The sequence below is a fragment of the Bubalus bubalis genome, chromosome 3 (genome assembly GCF_019923935.1).
Source record: "Bubalus bubalis isolate 160015118507 breed Murrah chromosome 3, NDDB_SH_1, whole genome shotgun sequence".
Taxonomy (NCBI): domain Eukaryota; kingdom Metazoa; phylum Chordata; class Mammalia; order Artiodactyla; family Bovidae; genus Bubalus; species Bubalus bubalis.
The window spans coordinates 55,635,547-55,643,480 of record NC_059159.1 but is presented as its reverse complement, the minus strand read 5'-3'; positions in this window follow the sequence as shown (position 1 = coordinate 55,643,480).

The following is a 7,934-nucleotide window of genomic DNA, read 5'->3' as shown; positions in this document are numbered from 1 at the left end:
GTGGAGACCGACGCTTCCCAGAGTTCTGGTCCACTCCCCTCTTCTCCTTTCATAGGGGAAACGATGCCTGAGGGGGAAACTCTGGGTTTCCCACAATGGGGGCTACCACACCGGGGTGGCCAGCATCCTGATCTCTGCCCTGGACCACACTTTTCTCCTGAGCTCTGAACCTGCCTTCCAGACTTCACCATATCAAACACAAGTTCAGAACGGAATCCTAACATTATTCCTAAGCCTTCCAATAAGTTTTCTCCTTCTTGAGTAATGTCCCCACCATTCACCCGAGTATAAGGTCTAAACAAAACAAACAAAAAAGACACACAATCACTCTGGTCTGCCTCTCGTGAGCATCCTCTCTACAAAGTATCCACCAGCACCTCTCGAGTCACCTCTCAGTCCGTCCTCTTGCCCCCATGAGCTATAGCTCAGGCCCTCATCATCTCTCGCCTTGGCCTTTGAACACCCTCACAGTCCCTTTCTTCACCGCCAGCCTTGTCCCATCTTCAGCACTGCGACTTGCATCGCTATTTCCCTAGCACACACTCCAAACTTCCAGGGTCTCCCCTTTACTGTAAAACCCTGGTTGACTTCCTTAGCGTGGCGTCCTTTACAGTCTATGACCCCAATTTACCTTCCACGATAATCTGTCATTATCTTCTGCTCCACCCCACCCCCACCAACCAGCCACACCACCTTACTCATGGCTGCCCGAACTTGCCAGCCCTTTGATGCTATCCATACACCTGAAGTGCCCCCTGCCCCACCCTTGCCCCATCACCCCAAACCAGGATTCCCACCCAGGAAAGACCCACTCATCCTTCAGGGCACAACCACACGGTACCTCCTCAGCCCTTGGCCAGGGTGGAATTGTCAAGCCACACTTTACCCTCCCACAGAGCTGATGATTAATAATAAGCATAAATAGATATTAACTGCCCATAGGTGACAGGCAGTGTCCTGGGCACTTTTTGGGCACCATGTAATTTAAACTCCAACAGAGATCCTAAGTGGTATTACTACTGATAGGTTCAGAGAGATTTGATGAACTACTCATGGCCTCTTTGTTAGTGGCAAAATCATGATGCAAAACCAGGATTCAAACTCCCGAACCCATTTTCTTTCCAATTTTGCATACTGCATCTCACCTCATTAGTCCAGCACTGATAAATGGGGATGGACCCATATGTGGCTCCTCTGGATTTCGAAGCCCCTGGAGGGCAACTGCTGTATTTGACTCTACCTTCTAACCATGTTATCCAAAAGAGTGCTTGGCGCATATTAAGCATCTGATAAATATATGGCGAATGAGTAACTGAGTAACTGGATATGAGAAGGGGTTCTGGCTTTTTCTTTTCAAATCAGATCCAAACAGAATGTGTTGGTTTGTTTAATGAACATTGGTTAATTCCAACTTCAACTTAAGGAGATCTTTTGAAGACATAGGTAATGTGGGTTGTTAAAAGCAGGGACTTTGATGTTGACGCTAAGCTTTTTACCCCATCCCAGCTGTGTGACTGATAATATTAATGCCTTCGTAAGCTCTAAAACCCTGAGCAAACACAAGTCTCTGTTATTAATATGTGCTTCTCCAAAAAGCACTCAGCCTGTCCCCACCCAGACAGAGAAGGAAAACGGGGAGAGATAACCCCAGAGATTACTGGCATCTCACTGGAAAAGCCTGTGAACACCAGATAGGGATGCTTTTCTGTAAATGCTGCTGTCTTATGAGAAGCAGACTTGACAGAAAATTCAACAGTGAGGAACAGAAGCCTATACCAGGAGCAACTGAGGTCAGAGGCGCAGAAGACCAGCGCGGCAGGGACATTAGAGAGGCCAAGTGACTGCCATTGCTCCAGGCCTCCCACGTTAGAGATGGGGAGACCAAGGTCCAGAGAGGTGCAGAGACTTGCCCAAAGTAACAAAGCTGATTAACACTGGAGCTGGGACTAGAACCTAGTGACACCCATGATGTGCCAGATTACCATCCTCCCAGTATTCAAATCACTTTTCAAAATTAATTTATTTTTTATTGAACGATAATTGCTTTACAGAATTTTGTTGTTTCCTGTCAAACCTCAGCATGAATCAGCCATAGGTATACACATACCCCCTCCCTTTTGAACCTGTCGCCCCATCTCCCTCCCCATCCCACCCCTCTAGGTTGATACAGAGCCCCTGTTTGAGTTTCATGGGCCATACAGCAAATTCCGCTGGCTATCTATTTACATACGGTAATATAAGTTTCCATGTTACTCTTTCCATACATCTCGCCCTTTCCTCCCCTCTCCCCATGTCTGTAAGTCTGTTCTCTATGTCTGTTTCTCCATTGCTGCCCTGCAAATAAATTCTTCAGTACCATTTTCTAGATTCCATCTACATGTGTTAGAATACAATATTTATCTTTCTCTTTCTGACTCACTTCACTCTGTATAATAGATTCTAGGATCATCCACCTTAATAGAATTGACTCAAATGCATTCCTTTTTTATGGCTGAGTAATATTCCATTGTATATATACCACACAAATCACTTTTTAAAATGCTAGTCATAATTACCTTTTTTCTGTGTTCCTGAATGAAGCAGTTAGTCAGTAGTTAGACCTCTTCACCCACAACTTCAAGGAGACCCTTCTAGAGTCTCCAGAGGCCTGACAGCTGTCTGAGGTGGGTGGGGGGGTATTGCTGAGGGGCCGGTGCCCAGGGTGTTTCCAAGATAAGCGCCCTCCTCCCTGCCAGGCACAGGCTGGGTCTTGGAGACCAGCCACTGCTGCTCCTCCTCCTCCAAATGTCTCCAGAGGGACGACCTTCTCCAGGTTGGGAAGGTCAGCCCAGCATTTGAGACAGGTGAACATCATGAGCAGAAAGAGCTTAAGTTTTAGAGTGCCAGCTCTCTGGATGGGCAGCCCACATGGAGAACCTGGTGACTCAGCCAGTAAAGCATCTGCCCACAATGCAAGAGACCTGGGTTCAATCCCTGGTCAGGAAGATCCCCTGGAGAAGGAAATGGCTACCCACTCCAGTATTGTGGCTTGGAGAATTCCATGGACAGAGGAGCCTAGCAGGCTGTAGTCCATGGGGTTTGCAAAGAGTCGGACACGACTGAGTAACTTGAAAGTGAAAGTCTCTCAATCATGTCCGACTCTTTGTGACCCCATGAACTATACAGTCCATGGAATTCTCCAGGCCACAATACTGGAGTGGGTAGCCTTTCCCTTCTCAAGGGATCTTCCCAACCCAGGGATCAAACCCAGGTCTCCCACATTGCAGGCAGATTCCTTACCAGTTGAGCCACAAGGGAAGCCCAAGAATACTGGAGTGGGTAGCCTATCCCTTCTCCAGCAGATCTCCCCAACCCAGGAATAGAACTGGGGTCTCCTGCATTGCAGGCAGGTTTTTACCAACTGAGCTATGAGGGAAGCAACTGTCTACAACCCTGCCAATCTTTCCCCACCCCCAGCAGAGGTGAAACCATGGTAATGAGATTCCCCCGTTCATGGCAGGGGTTGTGCACTCACAGTGAATTAAAAACTCTTTCCTTCCCCACTGTCCGTCCTTGAGAAAACTCAGGGCCAGTAGCAGTCATCTTCTGGGCGCTAATCGCATGCCATAGCCTGTACTAACCATCCCCATCCCTAAGGGAAGAGATGGTACCACTGCTTCCAGATGAAAGAACTGGGAGATACAGCAGCAACCGAAGGTTACTCAGTGAGGAGAAGGCAGATCTGGGGTTCCCGCGGACCTTCTGACTTCACAGCTGGTTGTGCTGTCCTCCTTAAGCCCCCATCTGCACAACAGGAGTAGCACCACCTACCTCGCAGGGGTATCTCCCTGCCTCGCAGGGGTATCTCCTTGCCTCGCGGGGTATCTCCCTGCCTCACAGGAGTATTGCGAGGATGAAAGCAGGTAAGAAACATAGGTGCCCAGCACCATACCTGCCATATGTGGGAACTTCAGAAGAGCATTTTACGGGGTTGAGACAAATGGCAAGGAAGAAGAAGGGGAGAGACAGGGGCCAGGATGCCGGGGCCTATTCTCACCATGTGGCCTCTTGAAGCAGGTCACCTCACTCAGGGAATGGGAGTGTTTGATGCACCTTGGACAACTTCAGTCCAGTTGTTAAAATGTCTGTTTGCTTGCAAAATGACTACCTGCCCCCTTTCTCCAGCTCTCTTGTAGGCATGTGCAAGCATTCACATGCAGACACATACGTATACACATATTATGGCTTGTGTTTTTCTTCTGCTTCTTTTGCTTCCTTGCCTTTGGTAGCCATGGCAACACACCCCAGCAGCAATGCGGAGGTGGCATAGTTGCTGTTTCTCCCATCCGCTTATCTTGCTGATCAAGACTGATCACATCAAACTCATTCAGAGGGCTGGGCTAGCCTCACCCAGAAGGCAGTGGGACATTTTCCCAAGGGAGGAAGCAAAGGGGACACAGTTAGAGAACCTCCACTTTAAAAACAAGCAGATAAAACAATCCTCTGTCTAGGATGGAGACAGAGCAAAAGACCCCAGGCCCCTAGATGAGCCTTCCCCAGACAAGGGTGCTGGTGATGCTACTTGGAGTCTTCAGCCCCTGTGGCAGGTAAGAGAGGCTTGCTATTTCCAGCCTTTGGGGCTGATGAGGTCCCTGGATGAAAAATCTGAGCCCCGTCCTTGCAAGTCTGGAATTACAGAATGCATACCTTGCACCAGTCCTCAGATGCTGGACCTCACAGCTCTTGTGACACCCTATCAGGTTGCTCAGAGCCATCCTCTGCAGTTACCCTGCGTGCAAGGGGCCATATACCACGTCACACACAGCATCTCACTCCGTCCTCCCATCTGCCCGAGGTAGGCCTTTTATTACCGCCATTTTTTGAGACAAGGAGACAGAGTCTGTAAGAAAACACCAATCAGTTGTTCACAACCTCTTCATCTGAGGTCAAGTCTGGTTCCTTGGCCCTCATGCTACAGTTGATCCTGGACACCATGTAGATACTACTACAATGTGGTAATACTATGCTTGTGGAATTGATGTGGCAAGCATGGCGTTTAGAATTTGGAGGGACCTTAAAGATTAGGTCCATTTCACAGTGGAGGAAATGAAACCTTCTATCAGGTCTACCTGGTGGCTCAGATGGTAAATCCGCCTACAATGTGGGAGACCTGGGTTCGATCCCTGGGTTGAGTAGATCCCCTGGAGGAGGGCATGGCAACTCACTCTGGTATTCTTGCCTGGAGAATCCCCATGGACAGAGAGGTGCCTGGCGGGCTACAGTTCACGGGGTCTCAAAGAGTTAGATACAACTCAGGGACTAAGCACAGCACAGAGCACGCAAGGCCATTACTATTGAAGTCCAAAGAGGGGAAGTGATATGCTCAAGGCCACACAGCTTGTATGAAGATAGGATTAAAACTCCAATCTTAACTCTTGCATGCATGCTGAGGTGCATAATTTGCTATGTACCTGCTAAGCCAGGTGCTGGAGCTATAGAGAGGCAGCAAGACTGATTTCTGACCTTGAGGTGGGCAAATGTTGTTGTGTAAGTTCTCCGTCCAGTCCGGGAGCTTCGAGTTCTCTGTCCAGTCCAGGAGCTTTGACAAGTCAAAGAATGAGTAAGAGTGAGTCAGGCAAAATAGGAGGGCAAAGGGGAAGGGATGAGGCATTCCTGGTACGGGGAATGGCATGACCACAGGCATGGGCAGCTGAAATAGCTCGGTGTAAAGTGGGAACCTTATACAGATCGGGGTTACATAGAGTGTCCCTGAGAAGGATGGGAAAATTAAAACTCTGGTCAAAGTCAGGGGCCATACAATAGAGGGCTTTGGAATCCACAGTTAGGAATTTGGACTCTCTCCAAAGTCAGTGGGAGCCACTGAAGGGTGCACATGGCATGGACTCTCATGTACCATCACAGAAGGGTTCACTGGAAGCCGAGGAAGTGTTCTGTATATCATGGAGAGGGTAGATCTGAAGAAGAGGCCAATTAGAAAACTTGGCAATGTCTTGGCTCAAGATCAAGTAGTCTTTTGTCATAGAAAGATTAGGATGGAGAGGAGACAGTTGATGCAAGAAATTCTTGGGAGATAAAATGTACAGGTCTTGGTGACTGATTGGCTACAGAGAGTACAGAGAGGGAAGAAGTCGAGGATAACCCCAGTGTCCTTTGCATTACATAACCTTGATTAGTGTCTGGAGCATTCCCAGCCCAAGAACAAGGTACCTAAATGTCTAACATCATCCTGAGGTTGCTTGGAGACCAGACTCAGAATGAACAGAAAGAACAGTTGTGAACCAAAGGGCCGTGTCTAATGTGCCTCTGCCACTAACAGGCAGAGTGCCTTCAGGACTCTAATTTGAGGGTTTTGGTTCCTCCGTCTGAGATAGAGAACTGGCTTGGACCACCCCTCAGGTGTCTTCCAGCCCTACTTACCTTCCTGATGTGATTATCATGAAAGTCAAACTCTTCTATTCATTCATACCTATGGCGATGTCCATAACCACTCTTCATGTGCCTACTCCTGTTCTAGGAGGTGTGGGAGTCCTAAAATGAGCAAAGGTCAATGTCAGCTGTCATGGAAAGAGGATGGGGAGCTATAGACAAATAATCAGATCAGATCAGATCAGATCAGTCACTCAGTCATGTCCGACTCTTTGCGACCCGATGAATCACAGCATCACCAACTCCCGGAGTTCACTCAGACTCATGTCCATCGAGTCAGTGATGCCATCCAGCCATCTCATCCTCTGTCGTCCCCTTCTCCTCTTGCCCCCAATAATAGGCAGTTCCAACATGAGTGATGGCATCAAAAAACACTCATAAAAGCTCTTCACCTAGGTTGGGAGTAGAATAGGTCAGAAACTATTTCCCTAAGAACAAGATCCCTAAATTGATATTGAAGGATAAATAGTCTGGCAAAGAAAGGGGAGAAATGTTCCAGGCAGCAGTAGCAACATTGTACAAAGGTCAGAAAGTAAGAGAGTGCATGGTCAGCTCAGGGAATTGAAAATGATAACTGTATGTGGAAGTGAGTTGTGAACACTCAAGTTCTATGTCATCATCTTTATCATCATGTTTATAAAGCCTGATCTGGTGAAACACGTCACAAGGACACGGATGCATTGCTCTTTTCTAAAGTCCAAGTGGTATCTCCCTCCTCTGGAGTGTACTAGTGATACAGAGAGATATCTTTACTCTCCAATCCTTTCACTATTCTCCATGACTCTTCCTCAAGGAAAGAATGTCAGAGATATTATACAATGCAGTTTCACCATTCATTATGTCTTCAGAGTCTCAAATAATCCTGTGGTGGCAAAAAAAAAAAATCACTATCACCATTATACATAAAGAAATTGAGTGATTCAGCCAAGAGTGGAGAAACCCAAACTTGATACCTATCTCTCTCGCTCCAGGTCGCCCTCTTTCCCACAACCCATGTAGACCTTCTGCTTACACAGAACATAGGGCCACACCCATCATTCTCAAAGACTTTAATAGCAGGCTACATTTCCCAAAGTCAGGGTCCCTTTTCATTGATTACCTTGTAGGTGGGTCAGCTTAAGTCTCTTTAGTTAAGCCATCTCCAAATCACTTTGGCTGGAAGATAGGAACGGTTTATGTCTGGGAAGGTTTCCTGTAGACAGCAAATCTTATCCATAATGGGCAGATTTAATCAAGGAAGGTGATATTTCTTATCTCTGAGGTTCTGGTTTTTTAACCTTTTGCATAAGCCAATGTTTGCTTAGAATTTGGAATCCATCTTATTTGAGGGCTTAATCCATGAAGTAAGGTGAAGGAGGAAGAGAATTGGAGCTGGGGGCCCAAGGTGGGAGCCTTCCTTGGCCGCTCCTTCTCTGCCTTGTGACCCAGAAGCAAATCACTCCACCATAGGCATGCCTGGGGTCCACACAAAACCTCAGTGTAAATCTCAATACTCCTTATGATTGGTT